The 22,268-nt window shown below is 39.7% G+C and overlaps 1 protein-coding gene across 2 annotated transcripts in view; it reads left to right on the forward strand.

Annotated features, from left to right (window-relative positions):
* The first annotated feature begins 640 nt into the window (after positions 1–640).
* Positions 641–22,268, forward strand: part of CTXND1 (cortexin domain containing 1) — a 36,786-nt gene continuing 15,158 nt past the window's right edge. The window contains exon 1 of one of the 2 annotated variants that reach the window (XM_080607973.1): positions 641–920. The gene's annotated coding sequence lies outside the window, so the exon portion shown is untranslated. The remainder of the gene's footprint in view (positions 921–22,268) is intronic. The other variant, XM_080607972.1, reaches the window with a different exon arrangement.

The following is a 22,268-nucleotide window of genomic DNA, read 5'->3' on the forward strand; positions in this document are numbered from 1 at the left end:
GCAGCAGAGCGGCCTCACAAAACTGCCCATCCATACATCTCCCTCGAGCTGGATATGAGGAAAGTGAGTACAATTCCCCCGTAGTTTCCCCAATGGCCAAATGTATTACCTTAGGATCTCTGAAGAGGAATTTCCTGCTGCAGCTCTTCTTCTTTCTGCCTCTTTATTATTACTGTTCATTATTTCTGCCACATCAGCACGCTGTAGGGCCAGTCCCTACATTTTCCCCCTGACAGACACCCTACAGACAACTGACAAGGGTGAGTAGAACAGCTCTTGGGGTGCGTTAAATCTGGAACGTTATTCCATGAAGCTTTTAGGGAGCTACTTTCTGACTGTATCCTTTCTGTAAGCACGGCCGGTAAGCTCCATTTCAGAGCTGGGACACCCCCTGCCCCCCTTTCACTTCTACTTCTGAAAAACAGAAGATTAAGTTCAGCTGAAAGAGTTCATTCCTCAACATTGAAAAATGCATTAGCTTGAATTTGTAACAGAAATTCAAATCTCTCTGAAACGTAAAAATAGCGCTCAGCTGCGAATTCAACTGCAAGTTACCGAATAGAAGAACTTGCACTATAACCAACTACAAGACGAGATGAAGGCATCCCCGGCCCCTTTGCCTTTAAAATGCCCTGGAAGCAGTGGCTTTCGGCAGAACACCTTATCTGCTCTCGAGAGCTGTGACTCTTCATCCTTTCGTTGTGAAGACCCAGGGGATTGCTTACTTAGCATACACCAGAGGCAATGGGTAGGGTGAGCAGTCACTGCAGCCAGAAAACCCCAGCACGGAGCAGAGGCAATTACCCTCCGCACACGGAGACCGTGGAGCTGAATCGTGCTGAATAGAGAACCCCTCCGGCTGGCAGAGCCATGTGTGGCTGGGAAGAGCAGCCACTTTCGCTCCGCTGAAAAGCAATGCAGTAAGTGACTCTGAGATTGCAGCAGGCACTGGTTCCCGAGGTTAATAAGGAGCCGAAGCCTTGCAGCTTTTGCTGTGAGAGAGACAACCTCTGGTCCGGGACCAGTGTCAGAGCCGCACAGTTTTTGTTGCTGTTGTTTCTAAATCGAGTGAAGGAACCGAGCCGATGTGCAGTGACACTAAGCAAATAATTTTGCATTGTGTGCATGTGTGTGTATTGCAGGGGAGTGCTTGCTGTATGGTCCTGTGCCGAAGTAGTACTGCTAGGTTTGTGGCTTTTTTCTATAGTCATGTTTGACAGCATTTAAACAGGGATGCTGCTTAATAACTTATTGTCGGCGTGTGTTTCTGTGCTCTTTAACTAGACAGCATGATTCCTGTGCTTGGGTGCAAACTATTTTCTGTACTATTATGCTAGATTTACAGAGACTGTGTCACCAAATAATGAAAAATCAGAGACTGCAACTATGTGAATGAGTGCCTTGATGAAAATAATACTTTAATTTTACTTCATCAGATGCAGCTAGCTTCTAGTTTGAGGTAAATACTTCAGTGTGGTTTGAAACTGCAGATGCCTTTTTTTTTTTGTAGATAAATGTTTATAAGCAGTACTTTACCATAGCATAGCTGTGGGTTTCTTCAGATTCAAATGATGTTTTTCTGTACCCTGCAGTAGCACAGCTTTCTATTTGTAACGTGTAGTAAAGAGAAGGCATGCTTTAAAGTTTGGTTTATTAGAAGAGAGGTTTTTACATAGCTTGAAAGTGTTTGTAAAACAAGAGTTTGGGAAATAATTGCAGACCTTTGGAAGAAAACATACAGCATTTAAATCAAATTTGACTGTGCAGTTTTCACTCTGTTAATTTTGGGACTATTACTAAGCTATGTTCATCTGGTTTCTTAATACAGCTTTTTTCAGTGACTTACAAGACTCTGGTTTAGACTAACTGCCTGTTTTGAGAATAAGTGCCATTTTCGGCTTCAGGCACATTTAACTCCTTGAGGTAAAGCATTCTGTATTATTTCAGAGGGCAGTACATATAGGCCCAAAAGTCAGGTATTCTTTTTTGCTGTTAAGTCAAATCAAATGTCAATATTAAATAATCATGGATCTCTTGAAAAGGGCACTCATGAAAGCAGTCTTTAGTTCTACGACTCGGTTTTTGTCTAAAAGTTGGAGCTCATTTAGTTATTGTAAACTATTGGGAAATGTACAGGAAGTGCCCACATTTTGAAGAAAAAAATTCCTTCTTGGCATGTCTTTGTCAATTTAGTTTTGCACAAAATTTGGTGTGTCATGTTATCAGAAGGGATGCTTCTCACAAATAAGACAACTGAAGCTCAGTTTCTGCTAACAGAGGTTTTGCAGGAATGCTGCTAAAGATGTGTAATGTTTAGTAACAGGCACAGCTAAAGGCTTGGAGGAATTAATACCCGGGAATTACAGCTCTGAGTTACCGCTTTTCTACTCATATGCAACATGCATGTCTTAAACACTTTACTCCTTGAGAGAGAGGGACACGGGTGCCAATAATTGCTATTTCCCCTGACAACGCCATCGAGAATTTTCTCCTTTTGCCTAAGACAATCCTTGTGACTTATGGTGCTATTGATTCGTAATCATTAAGTTAATGAACCATTAATAAGTGATAAATATTCTTCACTATTTGTACAACTTTGAAGACGGAGAAATCTACAAGGAAGGTGAATTGTGTCTGACTCTGACCTGCTCACCTCTTCCCTTTCTCTCCTATCTTGACTTCTCCCATTTCCTTTCTGTGTGCAAACATTTGGTAGGTGTTAGAGCTGCTCATGATTCGGGACCTTAACCCATGATCTGTGCTCTTTTTCCAGTAGCAGGTCCATGATCAGCGTGTCATCTACCTCTGTCTTCTTCATCCAGATATCTAGCTAAGCCAATAAGGAATTTGGAACATATGAAGATTTATTATAAGATAGTTCAAAAATAGATGTTTAAACCTAGTGTTGATTATCTATCATAAGGAAATAGCAGGGATTTTACCTGTAATCAGGATATACGCAGAACATGCAGTTTTGACGATATTATCAACAGACATTTTCAGGTAAACTAATCCTGGTAATTTAACAAGTCACTGTTTTCAAAAGATTTTCTCCGAGGAAAAAAAAATATACAAATTAGGAGGAAAGAAAATGCAAATAGGAGTTGATGTTGGAAAGATACTGGATTCATAATAATAATCACAAGAGGAAAAGAAAGATTATAGTTGTTTTTATGCCTTCATGCAATTCTGAGTCCCTAATCAAAATGTGTTCCCTGAACTGGAAACTTACAGTTATTTCCCAGATATTATTGTTCATGTCAAAATTAAAATGGGAAAACATTAAGCATGTAATCTAATACCTCAGCCGTCTAGAATAAGTATATTAGTAAACAAATGCTTTCGCTATTTCATCCTGTCTTTTAAGTTATCCTGGCGAGAGCCTTGCCTCATAAGTCAAGTTTACTTTATTGCACTGAAACCTTAGAGAGGCGCACACAAAGAAAAGTTTACTAATTTTAACTTACACTGTCAGTAATCAATTGCAACCCAATTTAATTAACGTTTAGAGTACTTGAATTCATGTTACTATGTTGCTACCATTTTTTCACTTGTAGAAACACTGACAATTCTTTACAGTATGAAATATGACTGCACCATCTTGACATCTAAGCACCAGAGACAAAGCTTCCAGTACAAAGCTGGAATGAAGAATATACCATAGGCAGATGAACGCGCTCCTTAATTTCAACGCACAGTGAAAATGAGTCAGTTGCAACAGGAACCAATGGTGCAGACAATGTTAAATTAAAAGATACGACATTTAGCACATTCTCAAAGAGAAAAACTTAGGGATTTTTGAACAAGAGCAGTGAATTTTTCTACCATGCTTAGTAGAGCTGTCATGTTTATAAAGAAAAATGTCTTACAGCTAGTGAAATCCAAAACGTGCCATATACAGTCAATACTTTGTTTCTGACTACAAAAGAAAGGACACTTTCTTCCCTTTCTGTTATTCAAGGGTAGACTTTCTGATGGTGCCTAACTACTTAGATATGCTGCATAATAATTATTTTATTCATATGTATGAAAGCAAATGGCTTAGAATCTTTGTTATACTTATCTGCTGTGAGCATCAAGATTGAATTTAATTGGGATTTTCAGATATATGTTTAGACAATCCATTTTCAACAACAAAATGAATATGCTAAGTATTACTTGCTAGCACTTCTTACAAAAGGCAGTAGTTTAATAGTCTGCAATAGTTACAATTCAGAATACTTTCCTTGCCAGGGGGACTATCTGCACTTTCCACACCCACACAAGTCCCCAGAAGCTCCTGTGCATAAAGCAGCAGTGCAGTAGTGTTCAAGGAGGATTAAAGGACTAAGATCAAGTACCTCCTAAATACTGCTGCCTGAGCTGTCGTTTTAAACAGGAGCAAAAATAATGTACCTGCCTCTTCCAAGTGCTGTTCAAAAGGAACAGATATGCATCCAAAATACATCCAAAAGTAGAAAGATCATGGTCTACATTTTGCAAAGTACCTTCAAAGCGTACCTAGAAGGCAGTTTGACCTTCAGAAGATACAGAAGAACTGGTCCGTGATTCCTCCACCTCTTGTACAAGTTCTCTAGAGCTTTAGGAAAGTATTCTGGCATCTGTCTTTTTGGAGGATAGTTCAATAGAATGAACTTTAAAACAAGGCTGTGAAAGTGCATATCCTAATAAACTAGATGATCAGTGACAGACTGCAAATCAGACATCTGATTTTCACAGAAACATCTGGAGGAAACTTAAATGCTGTATGCTCAGTTTTGAATCTTTAGGAGTTAGTTCATGGAATCTTTAACAATCTTTTCGTCCCTTTTGAACATAAATAGAAAGGAAAGAGCATGTCAGCTGAACAAGGGTTTGCTTGAACAATAGCCACAGAGATAAGTACACTTTCCCAGCATCATTTTGGCATTTAAATTTGAAAACTACTTCACCTAGCCCTGGCAAGACTAAGTCTCTGGGGGTCCTATCCACAGATACTCTGAATCCACAGCAGCCAGCGAGGGAAAGATTCTTAGACAGGAAGAACATCATATTCCCAGTGTGTCAGTCAGTACTTTGTTCAGAGGGAAAGATGAGGAAACAAGACAGAAGGTTGCTGAAAACACAGATGCTCACATTTCTTCTGCTAGAAACAGAGAAAAAATTTATTTCATTTTATGATAAATCACAGGTTTTCTCTCAATGTTATGCTTTAGACTTTCAGTCAGGGCCAACGGCAATAAAGAACCACATCCTCAAGCAAACAGAAACTATCTGGTGGAAAACCTTTCTTCCCCTTTCTGCTCCTGCCCCTTCTGATTGATTTCATGATTTTCGGAAGAATTTGCTGCCTTATACCTTTAGCCTGTATTATAAACTGGTCCAAAGTAAGCTGATATCACCCATCCAGTATTATTTTTTCCTGTGTTCATATTCAGGCTCCTGTTGCCTCTGCCAACATCGCCAACCTGCTTACAACTTCTTACCAAATAACCACGTCACACTGTACGTTGCAGAACTATACTGGATTTTCATCAGCCTAGTTTAAAATTCAGCCCTCAGCCTGAGCATAACCCAACTAGGAGAGCAACTAAGAGATATAATAATAGAAACTTTTTTTTTTGCCTTCTTTGGAGGCACTAAGTATTTATCATACTTAGTTTTGCCGTGTTGATTCCTTTACCTCCACTCTAAAAATGGAGCGTGTTGTCAGTTGCTCTGCCCAAGTCATTTTGTGACTTTTTTTTTTTAACGGGGAAAATCAGGGAAAAGAACATGTTATATCAATGTGGAACATCAACATAAGGCAAGGACTATAACACAAGGAAGTGTCTGTAACGGAGAGGTGCTATGGAGTTAGAACAAAGGTGAGCATATACACGTTTACCAAGTGACCCATTTCCAGTGAGATTTCCAGAGAAGTTCAGGAAGAACTGGAACTAGGTTGGGAAGGGAGATCATTCCAAACTGACAACTTGTCAGGAAAGTATCTGCCATTATAAGAAGTCCAAACAAAGACAAATCATAACTACTCAGAGTCATGAAACTTGGGTAATCCAAAATAAAAAGACTGAACTCTGAAAAAAAATAAACACTGCATTCTTTTTGTCTTCCATTTTCTGGAATATTTTAGGATTCATACTTCAAAATGTTCATCTACAAGCACATGAGAGATTCTCACACAAGAAGATCACAGCTTCAAAAGCATCACCTCAAATAAAAATCATACAACTTTAAAGTCAGGCAACCTCTACATTTAGCAGCACAAATTCACAAAACATTTTCTTTTGTTTTTATTCTTACCATTTTACATCCCTGTCATTATGTCTTGCAGCCAGTGGAAATGTTTACTAGTGAAAGAAAGTAAAGTATTTTCTAATGCCTATATCTGCAAACCACCAGAAAATATTGTTTTCCCCATCACATTCTGCTACTGAGTTCACTATATCATCATTGCATTTTGCGAGTTGTAAGCAAAAGGCAGCAGGAAAGGAAATATTAACACATACTGATGCAGCTCCTGTTCAGCTGCAAAAGTATTCCAAAAAACTTCTCCATTCTCTTCTCACGTGCTGTATTTGATCAGCACTTTGAAGATGACTAGTATTATATTCTCTCACCTTTCAGACTCTGTCACACCACTACAGCATTTGCAATTCTCATCTTCACATTCAACATAGGTATTTTCTGGAAAGAAGCAGACTCTCCTGTTCAGAAAACACCTGCTCTCACTTCATAACATTTTCCTGCTGCCATACATAAGTAGCAATTTCTTTTAAGAGTTGGCTGAAGAACGGGAACAGGTTGGTAATCACATTCGAGCAAGTAGAAAAACAAAATGAACCCATAATTGCTCCTGTAAAGGGGTTTTCCTACACTATTCTTCTAGTTTGGGTCTTGATCCCAAATCAGCAGGCAGCAATGAGGAGACTCCCAGGGACTTTGGATCAGAACATATCAGACTTCTAATAAAGGTAGCTTGAGAATATTTTAATAATCAACAGCTACTCACATTTGAAAAATCCTGCTCATATTTTTTCTTCAGAAAAAGGAGTACAAAAAGATCCTGACCTTGCAAACACTCACCTTTGTGAGCAGTTCTCTCTTTTGTAAATAGCCAGCCTCTCATCAGTGGCTTTATTTGCCTAAGTCCTTGCACATGCATTAAAAATTTATAACAGCTGTTACAGACAACGAAGTTATCTGTCACCCTGGTGTTTTCTAATAGCCATTTGATTTAAATTGTGGGAAACAAAGGAAATAATATATTAAAAGAGGAATGAAAACATAATGCAACCACAAAAACTTTGGTTACACATGGAATTTAAGTAGATGGAATAACTTTTCTTATGAAGAAATACTGTGCCTCAATAATGCTTTGTACCCTTGCTCCCCAGCCTGGGACTTGATGTCAGCTGCCCTTTAGACACCCTTGGTTCTCAGAATGTAGCCTGCTGGAGCAAGCCAGCAAAGGGATATGTCTTTATTTCTAGCATTTATTTCATATAATCTTCATAAAACTGATATTTTGGTAAGAAATAGGAAGTGCATAAAAATGAAGCAGTATCTTTAAATGAAACAGCACCAAAAAAAAAAAGGCAATAAATCAAGATCTGGAAAGAAAATGAAAGCAGCAGATATTCCATAAGGTTTGCTTAAACAGTATTTAGTACTAAGGCATTTATTATCTTTAATCTGTAAGAAAAAAAGCAAATCTGTAAGAAAAAAAGTAACGTGCCACCTGAATGGGTCCCACCTGGAAATACGCATCTCCTGATGAAAGCAGCTAACCATTTCAACAGCAGCTAAGGGGATGCTGTGACCAGTTTAAAAGGACACTGCCTAGCTGTTAGGAAGCACAACCCATGCAGAAACTTCATTGTCTGTAACAGCAAGAGGTTAAATGTCAGTAACGTACAGCTGGGGCATTTTATATCTAAGTGTGTACGTGTACACATGAACAAAAATGTAAACCTTAGGGTTCATCCTTGGTCCTTTCCACCAGCTGCCCATTAAAAGCACTGCTAAGAAGGACTTGAAAACCACTGGAGCTCATAGGCAACATGATTTTTCTAGCTCTTATCCACAGTATGGGAGGAATATACCAAATTTCTTATGGAACAACACTCAAAGCTTTTCTATTCTCCTGTTTTTAACACTCAGCTGCAGATGTGGCATCTCTGAACTTTTTTCCTTGAGCTCCTGTAGGACTCCAGAAATAGTACCTTACAGGCACCGCTCCCACCCCTGCCCGCAGGTGAGGGAAGTGAGATTAAATTCAACAGAGGCTGAACTGAATGAAGAGGTGTGATTTGAGTCAACAGAACTGTTTTCTTCTGATTGCCCCGCAGCTAGGATCTTGCTCCAAAGGTGATGTTATGTTTTCAGGTGATATTTAATCAAATAGTCACTTGTACATTAGAAAACACCTGAACTGTCTGCTAGGGTTTTTATGTTTTATTTTTTGGCTAGCACTGAAGTATAAACATACCAAGCACAGAACAGACACTTCGCACCTGTACAGCCTCATCTCCCAGTTGTAGGAGGGCAAATTGCTCCCCTTACTTAAAGTCACTGAAATCTCATCAAAGCACTTGAACACCATACTTGGTTTAAAAGGCCCCAGCAGCACAGGTGAGGAGAAAGACTTCATCACTTCAGGCACAGATCTTCTTGCTACCTCTTGTCCTTTGCACCTGAGAGATCACTGATGCAGACAGTACAGTCAATTTTCTTCAGATCTACACAAAACAATGTCATTGACATTGTAATTCTCTCATGCTTTCCCTCTCTGGCAAGGCTCCCTTTTTCCTCCCTCTGCCGCTATTTATATATTGAGTTTTCATTCCTGTAAGCAATATGCTCCTCTGTTATTCTCCAGCCTCATGGGAAGGACTTGTGGTTTCATGGGCAGTTCGGTGTGTAAATAGCAGTCACTCCCACTCCAGAGTCCACCCTACAACAGGTGCTTCTCTGCATCTGCATGAAATGGTCACAACTGGGCTGGTGACCAGGTTGGGGAACAGATCTGGGTTAAAACTAAGCTAAAAAAATATGGTTTGCTTTATCCCAGATCCATACCCTGATCTACCCAGTTTGGTGTGTGGCTTCATAACTGTTTTGGCCATCCCAAGTGAGGGATCAGGCATAGATAGGAAGGAATAGTTCCTGGCAGGTGAAGAGACTGGACTGCTGCACAGGGTTAAACCCCGCCAGCAGCGGTCTTCCTTCCCATAAAATGCCTGGCTCAGCTCTTCCCTCACCTGCTGCTCTCTGAGATCTGCATACTGTTTACAGTCAGATTAATAAAAACAGAGCTTTTAAAACATCCGTGATATTTTCTTCTGTTTCAAATACCTGGACTTGTTGTATATGTAGTAGCTGAAACCTATCAGCCTATGCTTTGCTTCCAAATAGGAAGGATTATCTTCCCATTTATATACAATAAGCGTGCATGATAGCACCACTGCTATCATAGCAATCCTGTCCCGTGGATTCAAAATTAAAATGCGTGTACAAATACACTGCTCTCAAGACCATTTATATATGCTCCAGTGACATCATTGGGCAGCTTGGTAACAGAAAACCTCATTGAATTTTCTTAGCTAAAATTCACAGAAGTTACAGTTTAAAACTAAATTTGCAAGACTCTGTAAAGGAAATGCAGGTGCAGTCAGCCTAGGTTGAGCTTTTTAAAAATTCTTTATATATTTATTTTTTTTACAAAGTCTGATTTACTGGTTTAGACTTATTTGGTTTTCTCATATGGGCTAAGAGCACCCAGGCAGTCCATTACTTTGTCTCAGCTGACAGAAGGTAACTTCTAAAGATTCATTACCTCCATTACTGGCTGTCCTGAAAACATAACCCTACCATATTACAAGTATTAGACTATAAAAAGTTCCCTACCATACCTGCAGTTATTGCCATGATACGTGTTACGGGGTAGTAATAGCTGAAAGATATCAACATGAAGTTTGCTAGAAACAGCTCTAACACAGCTTTGTAAGCTACTTATTCAGGTGAATGAAGAGCTTATGCTTGAAACTTTTAATCTTCCTGTGTCCAGGAAAGTCTTTCTAGTGCACTTCAAAGACTTGGGCAACTGGAAGCAGGCTCTACAGGAAACTGCTGTAGGATCCATTTGGAAGCTGACTCCAGCGCAAGAATTCAAAGAAATGAATTTGGCATCTATAGAGAGAGTGGAGTCAACACTTTCTAAGCAGGGGACAGAGAAAGATTTGGCAAGGCTTGTGCATTTTTTATTGACATTTTACATCACAAAGGGGCAATCCCAGATCTTCTAACTCCCTAAACCAGCTCAGCCTGGAGTGGTCTTGAAGGACCCCTTCCTCAGGTGTATGGTCTCTGTAGCATAGGCCACGGTCTCTGTGGGTAGGTGAGTGGTAGAGACCAACAGAAAACACACACGTGCAAAAAAAAAAATATCATTTTCCATGAACCCATGCTTTTCTGCGCTCCCTACTACCCACCAACCAAAGATAAAGCTTTTATATGGACAGTTGTCAGAGAATTAGCATGGGAATGTAGAGAAAGGGAATAATTATGCCTGCTTCAGGTGATTCAAACTGAAACACTTTTTAAAGGAATCTTTGGGAAATAGAAATCAACAGTGGTTGGCATCATGCTCAGAACATTGCCTTGGGACAATGAAGCACACAAATGCTTTGCTGATATTTTGGATGCAGCACAGGAGAATTTTCCAAGTGATTTTTCATCTCACAGCAAGAAAAATGTTACTTCAGCCTTAAACATTTTCTTATTTACTTGTGGACATGTATTTGCAGCTTAAGCAAGCATCTGCAAAACATGAATGCCTACAGCACTTTTTAAAATTAATAGCAGAGGAGGAAATAACACTGCTACTCTAAGCAAAATTTTATCTATTGGATTTGCTAAGAATGGGATGCTCTGTATAAACAAAGTCTTGTTTCCTTATTTGTGTAAGGATCAGAATGGCTGTCTTCAGCTTGCTTTTCTCCTGAAAATTCATTCCTGTAATCCCCTTATGCTCCTACATTAAAACCTAGGGCTCAGTTGAGAGGTCACTTAACTGACAATGTAAGTTAGCTGTAAGTAAACCTAACAGAATGCAGCGTGGCAAGCCACCCCACAAACAAAGCAAAACAATAGCAAATCTGTACTACCTCACCTACTACTTCATTCCTTTAAAAAAAAACAACACACTATTTCTTACTATGTCTTCTTTCTCTGTTCCCTTGCAAGTTACATCTGTTTATACTGAGTTGCCGATATGCCAGTTTGCTCAACAGCCATGTCTGTTCTGAAGAGATCCTTGTTATTTAACAGTGGTGGGCACATAACCGCATGAATAACTGCATGACTGCAGGATGGTGAGAGTCTAAGCACATCCAGGAAGGACCAAGGCAAAGACCTGAGAGGGGCCACTGTTTGGGGGCATACAGGATTCCTCCAAATGGCTCAGCATCAACAGAAAGCATCTTTTTGAGTGCAAGGCAGATGGCGTCACAAAACCTGATCTGAGAAATCACACAACAGGTAGCTCTAGGTAACTCCTCAGAAATACGGACACCATTTACCACACTAGGAAATCTCCATATTGAGTCAGACAGACGTGACTGTAGCTAATAGCACTGGCTTCTCTGAAACGCTGGCCAACCGGGATATTCTGGGCACATATAGATGCTCAGAAAGGAGTAGTTCTTGCCATGAGCTCACCTCTCGGCATAGGCAGCTGGACAGCTATGAGAGGAAGGAATAACTTGAGGAAATTTGTTTCAGCTACAGGGAATTTCAGTCAATGATTCTTCAAGAAAAACTGGGCAATGCAGTCCTGTGTATTGTACAGGGCATTTTTGCTCCAGGGAAGGCAGTTATGGAATCATTCCCCAAAGAGTATGAGGCAACATGACAGCTTGATCATCTCAAAGAAGTGCAGAATTCTTCATTCTCTCTCTCCCCCCTCACAATTGATACTCAGTACAAAGCATTCTCCTATTGCACTACCAGCTGCACCAAAATAGAACCCCAAGAAAATAATCACTTCCCCAAAATTCCTGTCTCAGTCAGAGTTATGAGCTTGGAGGCAGAGAACTGGAAACCTCTCAAAGGATTTTGCTAACACTGTTTCCCTGGGCAAAGATCACAGACAACAACCACCACAATTAGTATTTCAAACCTGTTTTCTGAAAAAAAAAAAAAAGAAAAAAAAAGAAACAGACTTTGCATCTAAAAATAATCTTGTGATAAACAATCTCTTTTTCAAAAAGGTTAAAAACATTTGGTATTTTGCCTTTTTTCCATTAACAAAACAATCCACAACTTCTGGACAATCTGTTCCAGTGCCTCACTGCCCTCAGAGTAAAGAATTTCTTTCTAACATCTAACCTAAATCTCTCCTCTTTTTGTTTAAAACCTTTCCCCCTTGTCCTATCTCTATCTGCAAGCGTAGATAGATTTTGTACTGAAAATTTTAACAGAGTTGAAAACTTCTTGTCCCATCGGTACGGTGAGTCTCATTCTAGCAGAGCAAAATTCAACCTGACCCAATTTCATGAGACGGTACCTCAGCCAGGAGCTGGGGCTGCACCACCAAAGTGACCTGTTCCTCAGAGAGAAAGAGGCTGCGTTCGAAGGAATTCGTCTGAAGAAGCAAACTAGAGCTGCACCTACTCTGCTCTCCCATATCCCTGTCTTTTCCCCCTCTTTATCATGGGATACAACACAGTGTCTCACCCACCAAATGTTGGGAAAATATAATAAGTTTGATCAGGAAAAGAAAAGTTTATCGAAGAGCTCTACTAAATTCACTAGGTTTGCTGAGAGAACAGGATCTTTGAACAGCAATGGGATGTGTGATTGCAAGCAGACATTAATTTTATTATGCAATTGCCCAATTTCACTTTCCTGAAATATCTGGTTCTACTACACAGAGAAAGTCAGCATTTTTAGAGCAGTTTAAGCCATAAAATAGACTAATAGCATCAGAGGAAAAAAAAAAGAATACCTGTTCCTTCAAAAATTTGAGTGATTAGACTCATTTTCAATCTTTCATACACATGATCTCTTATTTAATCTCCCCCCTTACTTGATAGTGGCAAACAACATCTTTTTACTCTAAACTTTTGTTTTTCCTCCATTATTGATGCATTTCTCTCGACAATAATGGATTTTCGCAAAATGCTTCTGTGAGAGATCAGAAAGCAGGAGCGCTTGCAAGCAAGGCTTCAGATGGCTGTGCCAGTTCTCCCCAGTGCAATGTCATGTTGCTTCTATTAAGCATATTCCTGCCTTGAAAGCCAAATCAAAGAGAATTTTAAAACAATGAATAAAATTATGAGGCCAAAAACGTAAGGGTGAGGAAAACCAGAGATGATCCAATACTCACTAGGATAAATGAAATCAAAATTAGGCTCTCTTCTTCCTAATATCTTGTGATATTAGGATCAGGATGTTCTTTCCCATATTTGTATTATCATTAAATAAAAATCTCTAAATACAACCTTTTGTCAGAGGAAAATGAGGGTAGTGCTTGGATAGTCAAAGTTGTACAATTTTTTGACTTTTCTCATAGGATACATGGGAAAACTATTGCTTCTTTTTTCCACTTGGCCTCTTTGTAAGATAATCTTCATGAGTTCCCCCCAGAATTTGATGAACTGAATAAAAAGAATGGTCTTTCTGCACAGAGTTTCTGGGCAAAACTGATTTCTTATAGTCCTTTCTGGTTGTTTTAGCATTTTCTCTTTTCCGTACAACTCTGCCTAATATAAATTTGTACTTGAATCATGTATCATTCAATGAGCACATGAAAAAATTTGCACATAAGGTATTAAATAACCAGTAAAGTTCTTGTAAAAACAAATTTGGCAAGTGAGAAAGCTAAGTCATGTTTGAATAACTACCATGTCTTCAAAATAAAGATAATTCTACAAATTTCTTTTTCTAGATTTTTAGTTCTCAGTAACTTTCTGAGAAGCCATTATTTAAAAAATGTGAGATTAGTGTGAGAACAGAAAATATTATCTGGGGTCCTTTTCTTGCAATTATTCTCAAGTACGCTGCATGTGCTTATACAGCATAACAACTACCATGACTCTGAGAGGGTGCTGTGAAAATCACTGGTCCATAAATCCTTGCTGGTTACTGTTTAGAAAATGAGTTTGTGAAGGAATAAAAGCAGTTTTTCACCAGGTTACAGAAAAAAAAAAAGGAGGAAGAAGAAATAGTTTCCAACTACAAGAGGAGGTTTTAAATCAGGCTTAGCAGGCCATAGCAAGGCCAGGCCTGCCTGCAGGCACCACACCTCATGACATGGAGACACGGGGCTTTGCCTCGCAGGTCTGAGCGGCCTGCGGCTGCCGTCTGGCCACCCACCCGCTGAAGGGCAGGACCCTGGGGGATTCAGGCTCCCTCAGGGCTCTCCAGGCTTTAGGGCTCAGATAAAAGCTCCTGCCTAGCTGGGGGCCATGGGTGTGGGCACCCTGTGGCAGACAGGTTGGCCTACCCGAGGCCCCACAAAACCAACGTGGAGCCAGGGTGCCCCTCAGCAAATCGGGCTGGAAATAGCTCTGGTGCCAGGTCCTGTGTACTTGGCCACACAAAATTGTTGGCTCCCCTCCCCACTTCTACACCATCTGCGTCTTTATACAGCATGAGGAAATATTTATAATCAATTTTTGGTTGTCCAATAGTGGTTCCTGACATATTTCCTTGCAGGCCGATGTTGTTTTCCCTGCTTGAGTGGCATAGCAATAACAAATACATCTATTATTCATTAAATGACATCAAAGTACATTAATATGCATCAGCATTTCTGAATGACATCCACATCGCAACGATACACAACACTTCTCACCTCATTTGCCTTATTAACAGCTAAACATTATAGTTTGTGGTTTAAAATTTGAGTGTTGGAAGGGGAGGCAATTTGTTTCACTGTGCATTGCAAATGAGATACGATGAGAGAGCTCACGGTGGCAGGAGAGCAAAAGCTTGTGCTGCTGAAGCACAGGACCAAGGACCAGAGCAGTTGTGTCTCTCTGCGGAGATACCACAGACTGACCTGGTGAGCGTAAGACAAGAAATTTAAGGCCACCGCTGAAGATTTCAGTCTATGGGTTTGTCTACAGAGCCCATCAAAGCCCCAGTTTGCTAGCTGACTCTCAGCTTGCCATCTACATGTGTGCAAAGTAACCACAAATCCTTACAAGGTCAGAACACGACATTTTTAGACGCTTTGTATACCAGTAAATATTTCCAAGCAGAACAGAGAATCACTTAGGTCAAAGTCAAACCCATAAAGAGGAACTTTCTTTTTAAAAGTGAAGGGATTTAGTCCTACAGAGCTCAGTTTTAACATATTTTAAATCAGGATTTAATAAAATTCACCAAGCTCAGAGTGTGAGAAATGTGGAAAAGGACATTTCTAAAGTAAAGGTCAATCCATAAATACATGCTCTTTGTGATATGTGCTGGCGTTGTTTTGTTGTTGTTGTTTGTTTTGTATACAGAAAAAAAATAGGAAAGGAAAGAGGAGTCAAGAGTATTTACTCTTGTGGCTTCCCTGCTCACTGCCTGGAAGCAAGCCTTAGCATTGCTGTATTAACTGGCACCACAGCCTACATTTGCAAGATGGAGAGCTCTGCATAACATTTTCCTGACTGCCAGTGTAAGTCAAACTAGATGGAAGATGATTTATGGACTTTGCTGTTTACGGGGATAAATGAGAACAGAATTATGCCTAGTTCACTGTGTCCCAAATAATTCCTTGAGGTTATGAAGTCTGTATAATGCCGTGTTACCATAGTTTTATGCGAGCATAAAATCAAAATAACAGAAAATGAACTACTGAAGCAGAAAGCATAGGAAACATACCAAAACACATAGTGCTGTGGAAGGTGAATTTCTCTGTAGCCAAACCACGTCAGTGCTGGAAGCCATGAGGAACTACCATGTTTTACCTCCAGTTAATATTCAGTGCTTCCACTGGAACACTTCTAGACTGTACCTGTTATTGCATTATCTGTGCAGCACTTGGCGCACTCTATCTAAAAATAGTCCCGCAAATTTTAGCGTATAAGCAAATGAATTTGAGAGCTAAATACTTTCTCTTCTTAAAAGAGGAGAACTCAAACCATCCAACAACAGCTACCAATATTGTGTCCTGGTAAATAAAATGAGAAGGATCCTTCACTGATTTAAAAGCAGGATGCAATACAATGAACAATAACAGAGAGATGCTATACTCTTCAAGCAGCATGGAGATGACTGCTACCATTCTTGAAAGCAGTTCAGAGGCACTATAGACAAGATCCTACTTGAGATCCTACAAGATTGAAACTGGAAGTTACATCTCAGAGATACAGAATAAGGCTGACAGTCAATATGCAAGTCCATTATTATTGTTTCTACTTACTGTATACCTTCCAAATATGATTATGGACCTCCAGGTTTTTAAAGGATGATTCCCAGGGGTCTGCTTGTACTGTCTGCTGAGTCCTGACAATGACAGATCTGCCATTCAAGAATTTAGGCTGATCCTAAGAGCTAAGGCTGTTTTTGTCATTTATAAATGTTACTGTAGTTAGAAACTTAAAATGGAACGTGAATCTAGTTGTTAGAACTCTAGCCACAGGTTTATTACAAAGTTCCCAATTTGATACATAAAATTTTGCTTTCATAGACATGTAATAAGATAAGGCATTGAAAAAATAGCTGCAGTTTGGGGCAAATGCTACTTAAATGGTTATGTGTAGTTGCGGTCTCAGTAAGCGTGGGGTAGGATTTACTCTTCAGTTACAAAATGGAAGAGTCCGGTATTTGTAAATGAAATGCTCTTTAAAGGAGTTAGGAAGAATTCCTGTGTTAGGAAGAAAAGCATTCCAAAAAGATTTCTATCTACTTTGTCCAAGTCCAGAGTTCTTTAATGGTTTTGTAAGCAGTAATGTTTTTTTTCTGCAAGACAAATTCCCATTGATTTTAGTTTCTAATGACTGCTAGGTCAGGCTTTCTCTATATTTGCTTAATTAATTAGTCTGACCTTCCTTCCATGTAATACTCAGGATGACAAACTTCCATTTTACCAGCTGTTTGAATGTTATTCTAAAGCACTTATGATGTCAAAGGCTTTGTATAAATTTACTAAGCATCTATTTCTAGTCTTTTTTTTTCAAAACTGCCTTGTCAGCATGAATTTATTTATTTTCAGCTCAATCTGATATCCCTTGTCACATGGATTTAAATTAATGTGTACACACTGACCTACAGGAAAGATAGCTACTGTTTCTTGAGATATGAGGAAGTAATTTGAACGCCAGAGAAGACTTCAGATAAATGTATTAATTTTTGAAGTTGGAAGTCTCCTGCAATGCTTCAATTTCCTGCTTTGCCATTCAACAGTGGAGGTGGAGATTGGAAAAAGAAGTACTGCATCCAGTACAAAGACTGCAGTGTACCGACTAGTCTTGGTGTCATCCAGTAAACCAAGCAAATACTTAGAGGATGCATTTAAGTCTGACAGTATTATTTGGACTTAGGTTAAAAGTCGAAGGCACAGGAATAGATTGGCTCCTAAATCCTGCCTGAGCACCTCTGTTCTCATTAAAGTCAATGAGAATTTAGGATTTAAGAACCTAAGTGAAATTAGGTATGTTGGCCTTACACTTCACTTCTCAGGGCTGCTGTAAGTGCATATGACTGTTATGCATGTACTGAAGCCCTTACATGAAAAAATTGTTTCAAATAGTTCAGAGAAACCACCTAAAATTAAACTATCGCCCTGATTTTTGTACAGTTACAAATCAAATTTATTTTGACAACAGGTTAACATAAGACATGGCTCAGACAGAGAGCCTAGAGCTAGACAGATTGTATGATTTAATGCTCTGCAATTAAAAGACAAAATCCAGAGTTGCTGCCTTTCAAATGTGTATGTTAAATTTTTGCCAGGATTCTGTTGTCTGCATGAATGCCAGTAAACTGGAGCAGTTGCCATGCTACTTCATGGAAAATTATTTAAGGCAATGCTTTATTTAGTCTGCTTAAAGGTGGTGGGATAAAACACCAAGCTGGTATTGCTGAGATTATTATAATATATATTTTGTTCATTTATTAATACTGAGCTACCTGTACTGCAGCCAACTTCAAGGTACTTCAGAAGTACGCTTCTCATTCTTTGGCTGGAGAATAAAAGCCTTCATTCTAGACAAGGGTAAGATAAATAATATTTTCATTCTAGGACCCTACAGAAAACTACTTGTCCTAGAATTTTCCATGCGTAGGCAGAGAAAACAGTCTTGATTTTACTGTCTCATCTTACAGGTGAGGTATTAACTTCTTTTTTTGGCCATATCTGACAAATGAAATATAAACCAACCCTTTACCAGAACAGCCGGAGTCCCAGGTTTGAAGATCCCAAAGAGAAAAATCTCAATTCCTGTCTACATGCTTCTACATTGCAATGGACTGTTTACCAGGATACAGTTGGATTTGGCCTTTCTCATACTGACTCAGTATAAATGATTTTTCCACCTGTCCATCTAAAACTATCCATCATTCTTCCCTTTCCAGCAGGCCCCCTGAAGTTTGCCAATATAATTACCCTTGTGGTCACTACCAAACCTGCCCGGGGCTATTAAGGGGGAAATTTTTTAACCTTTCTGACAGAAGAGAAACAACACCGAGTGTTATACCAGAGATCTGGCATCACAGTAGAGGGAAAAGAAAAAGGAAAAAGCAGCAGGGCACAGTACCCTCAACTCACGTCTGACCTCTACCCTGTACCTCCTTCTAGCAGCTTAACTTTGTATAAGCACTGGAAAACATTCCTTCTGCTCACATGGGAAAGAGTGGGGTTTTCGAATCTAAAAGACCCAGATATGTTGCTGTTGCCCCACTGCTGAGTTTAGCAGGGCAGAGGCAGGTGACTGTCAGAACCGAGTGACAATGTCTGACTTGTGAAAAACCACTTCTATTTCCATACTGCTTGACCCAGTGAAGAGAGCCAGTTAACTGCAAACCCATCCTGATTCCATGCTATAGCATTGTGCTAAGTCCTTAATAGAAACTGTTTTCAGAATCTATTTTAATCAATTAAGAACAGTTGGACCCTTTAGTTACTGTAGTCTTATTATGCATTTAAAATGCAATTATGGACAGGAAAATAATGTTCATTCTCTATTGACCCCTTTATACTCAAGTGAATTAAGCCTACTTCTCATCTGCATTCAAAGTCCCAGCTGCTCACTGCCGAGCAGATTCAGTAAGCTTTTTGTATCCCGTAGCAGCGCAGCACTGCCATCTGTAAGGCCAGGGTGTGTGGTGGGAGCAGGGATGGCTCCTGAATTATCAGCCTGTTCCAAGTTCATTCTCAGGGTGGTGATTCATGAGGTAGAAAAGAACCTAGATCCAGTTCCCAGGCTAAGCTTTGCAGGGCTAGAAAAGCTTCTGAAGCTTAAATATATATATATATTAACACTAAAAAAAAAAAAAAGGAAAGGAAACCAGTTTTTAGAGTCACTTTCTATAGCAGAGCAGATCTTTGAAACTGAGAGTTATCCAACATACTGGGGGAAGAGCGACAAGGGTGGATGTAGAAGTGCACTGTGAAGGAATTTTTCTAAACATAAATAAATAGCAAATATCAGACTTTCACTGCAAGAAGCAAATTTGCAGGAGGAGCAAGTTATGCTTTGAAATCACCTCAGCAACTGAAATGTCTCCATACATAGTTTCAGCAACCAACAAACCACATCTGAAATTTAGGACAAAACAGCAAACAAAAGCTAACTAAATGACTCTGATGCAAGGAGCTTGCTATCATAATTAGTGATGCCAGTAGACCTCCGGCAGAAAGATAAGGGGAGTCATTTCTGACAAACTGGCTGATACATGTACTAGAGTGGTATGTAGTAAGGATGTCCCCGATTTCTTACAAGCAGATCTGAATTTGTTCCTAAACACTGCACTTGTATTGTCATTTGATAGAGAGATACGGATAGGCCAGCTATGTTTCACCATTAGATTGCTAATATAGCTTCAAGGTCATATTCATTAGAAACCTGGCAAATGCTTTAATTGCTATCCACTGCAGTAGGTCACCAAGAAAAAAAAAAACAACCAACCAAAACCAAACAGTGTGGCATTTGGGAGGCTACTTCCTAGGTTTAGTGAGGTTGTAAGTTGGGACAAAACAGCCTACCAGGACTTGAGGCCACTGTAAAGAGTTGTCACTTCAAACTACTCTTCCAGTAGATGCTGAGGGGACAGTTTGAACACCGTTCTTTGTTGTCAAAGTTGCTACCTACCTTAGGGTTTTATGCTGTTACTGTAGCTTGCTAATACTTCCTACTAAAAAGTGCCTATCAGTAGAACTGGCCGTACTGACTCTCAGATAATTACTGGCACTTCTTTTTGCAAAGTCAAAACTCCACTTGGACTTCCTTTGGAAGGAAGAGTTTTATTAGTTGGCAGGTGAGGGGAGGTGATACCAAGGGGAATTTGTTTTGGGAATGCAGTGTTCCAGTTAGAGCATCCTTTCTGGCAGAAAGGCTTTCCTCAAAGACAAGGTTCAGCACTGTTTACTGAGACTGCTTAGCTCTCAGACCCACCTTAGGTTTTATGGAGGCCTTGGAAATGGTGCTTGTCACATCACTGCTTAATATGGGAAATGCCAAGTGTAGGCTGTCAGCCTTTATGGCCCACTGATTTCAGATAAGCGTCTTGGAGGCACGGTCTTTAGTCACACTGAATATCACATTGAGCCTCCCTTTCCTCAAACCTCACTGACCAGGTGTTCATGTGAGTAATACCTGATCACTGCCACGTGTCTCAGAAAATAATTACTCTTAATATTCCTGCTGGTGAGGGACACTTGACAGAAAGATGTTTGTCAAGCACAGGTAAGTCCAAAAATACTAAGTTAAAGTGAAGCAATAAGAAGTTTCTACCTGCCCACAATCTGTCTGAAGTCAATGCAGTTTTTATGAGGCATTTTATTAGAAAGAATTTCTCTAGAAATCAACCTGCCCACTACCAGCCCAGTGTTTACAGATCTAATGTAATTCAAGGGTGCTCACAGTCAAGTAAATGCAAGTCAAACATTATTCTCTGCTAGGGAAGAGTCATTCAAAGAAGGGTGCGATGTGCAGATTGTATTTTAACATGACCATAATGTCCTATTTTCTAGCTTAGTGCTGTACATCTCTCTGCTTTTGAAAGGTTTGCAGTTACAATGTTCATTCAACCCAGGAAAGATGCCCTGGGCAGCTTTAACATATGAGTCCCATTATTTACTGAGCATATCAGTACAGGGTGACTGACCTTGGTAACTTTACATGCATCAGAATGCTTATGAGCAGGTTCTCTAACCTCCTTCCCACACTCTGTCTTCTTGAGCAACAAGCCAACATGCGTCTTTCCTACTCTGAGGCTTGGTGTATACAAAAACTAATTTTTATGGCAGTCTGAGGCTATTTTCCATTGCTGTCTCCCCCCAGCCCCTGAAAAGCCATGGGTGCAGTTTGTAAACAAATAGAGAATGTTTGGCTAAATCTCAGTTTGCAAAGTTCAATTTGCAGAGCAGGCTTAAATAGAAAGCACAGCATTGAATTAAAAAACATGGTGCAATGGTGGAGGCTTCTGATATTCAAGGAGCTTCCTTGTATCTTGCTTAATATATTAGCTTTAGTTATTAAGGGTTGCCTTTGGATGGTAATTGTGAACATAGACACGTTCTCGGAGCGTTCTTATTACACCTATCCACCCCTTAATGATAGTGTGAGGTCTGCCTATTCTCTTCCCTGTTCTTCAGCATCGTTTGCAGGGGTCTCATTTTTTATCAGTACAGAACAAAAGTAGATAAAAATCACACCTTTTTAGTAAAGATAAAGTATTTTTTCCCCCAGGCATTGGGATCTGATAATTCTTAACATTAATCTGCAGTGACGGGGAGATCATGAGTTTTATTATTTTTATGAATCAGCTACTGTCAGAAATACTGCAAAACTGATAAGAACCAGTTGCCCTTGTTCACCTCCTAAGAGAAGACATGTTGAACCATGATGGAGTTACAAAGGCTCTTTCCTGCATTTGACTCTTGCCCCTCCTCAGTCAAAACCCCGTTTTAGGAAATCTGACTGTGGCTGACACAAGAACAGGAGTCACTTCTGAATCTGGCACTGATGGAATAACACCATCAGAACTGCAGCTGAGCAACTGAAAAGCTGGCACCGGCTTTAGGCCAGTGTGCTGTCCTAGATGCTCCTGGACTCAGCTGGTGCATATTG

The sequence above is a fragment of the Anser brachyrhynchus genome (genome assembly GCF_964034855.1).
Source record: "Anser brachyrhynchus genome assembly, chromosome: 11".
In the NCBI taxonomy this organism is placed as follows: Eukaryota; Metazoa; Chordata; class Aves; order Anseriformes; family Anatidae; genus Anser; species Anser brachyrhynchus.